Below are 1,472 nucleotides of genomic sequence, written 5' to 3' on the forward strand. Positions count from 1 at the left end.
ACTCTTACCCCCTTTTCTTTAATATTTGAAAAATTGCGGAGCAGTGATGAGAAAGCTCTGCAGCCTTCCTCCACCCGCGCCCGAGCTGGCCCGGCCTGGCCCCGCCCCGTCTCTCTCCCTCTCCTCCCTCCCCCCTCTCTCTCTTTCTCTCTGATGCTCTCTCTTCATTTCCTCCTGACCTATCTCCCCGCCCCGCTGCTGCAGACGCCTGTGAAGATTCTCCCCGCTCCCTCCCCTGCCTTCATCCCCCTACACCCCTCCCCTGCCCTCTCCTCCCCTCCCTCTTGATGCGGCCCATATGCTCGGGAGCTGCATCCCACCCGTGTGGCGCTGCGCGGGAGCGGCAGAGGAGGGGAGGCGGGAGGGAAAGAGAAACCCATTTGAAGAAAGTGTGTAATATCGCCTGTTTCCCCCCTCTCTCCTCCTCCATTTTTGTTTCGGTTTTGCAATTGACTTTATAAGGGCCTAAACAGCAGGAGTCCGCTGCTGGTATGGCGCTTTGCCTCTGCCCCGCGCCGCTTATGGGGAGGACGCGGGGGGACCGCTCGTTCGTCAGGCGACACTTTTATATAATTTTTGTATCGGCTCCCGGGCGGCGGCGGAGGGGGGAAAGGGGGAGAAGGGGGGCACTGATTGGGACCGGGCGCTCTCACTCGATCCAGTGCCGCCGCCGCCGCACGTCGCCGACGAGGATGACGACGGCGGCCACCACAGCCAAACGAACGGCCGCGCCGCTTTTGTAATTGGTGACTTCCGACGACGACGACGCGGCCTTCGGACAGAACGAATTATTGTTTACTTTTGCAATTGATTATGCAGAACCGGGCGCCTGATTGCGGTCGCTCTGGTCGCCGTCCTCTCGGTCCTCTCGGTCCTCTCGGCCGATGAATGCATGAATGGATGAGGGAATTAATGAGCGGGAGCGCCACACCGCCGCGGCCCAAAGTGTCGCCGAAGGCAAGGAAACGTCCTCTCGGCGTAACTTACAAGCGCGACAACAAAATGCGTGTTGTTCTTTTTAGCGCATTTCTCGTGCACTTGATTATCTTGATTGGGGAGAGCATACTGATACCCATCGTAAGAACAACTTTTGGGGGTGTATTCGGAGGTCTTCATGAGAAAGTTTGGATAACCATTTAATATATATGGGTTGACATAATGGTATGAACTTGGCCACCTTACACATCTACACGGGAAATCCAAGTGTACGAATGTCGCACACCTGCAGGTGTGTGAAAAAGTGCACACGCTTATAGGTGAGCGACAACATATATACTTGTAGGTGAGCGAATAAAAATTCATACACTTGGAAAGGTTCACTGACTAATTTTGAAAATTAAGCAAGCGGGGGGAAAAAAGGGTGCCTCACCCGTATCGGCGACGGGCCCCGCGCAGCTATTGGAAGCTACTTAAACGGATTGAAGAGGACTTTGGTTGTTGGACTTACGGGTGTCGCAAGGTGAGCAAGACTG

General features: G+C 55.2%; 1 protein-coding gene across 1 annotated transcript in view; it reads left to right on the forward strand.

Moving 5' to 3' along the window:
* The window catches only part of LOC113209470 (uncharacterized), a 5,042-nt gene that overhangs the window by 2,321 nt on the left and 1,249 nt on the right, over window positions 1-1,472 (forward strand). The gene's annotated exons all lie outside the window — the stretch shown is intronic.

Source organism: Frankliniella occidentalis, unplaced genomic scaffold (assembly GCF_000697945.3).
Source record: "Frankliniella occidentalis isolate FOCC.00 unplaced genomic scaffold, Focc_3.1 Scaffold7, whole genome shotgun sequence".
Taxonomy (NCBI): domain Eukaryota; kingdom Metazoa; phylum Arthropoda; class Insecta; order Thysanoptera; family Thripidae; genus Frankliniella; species Frankliniella occidentalis.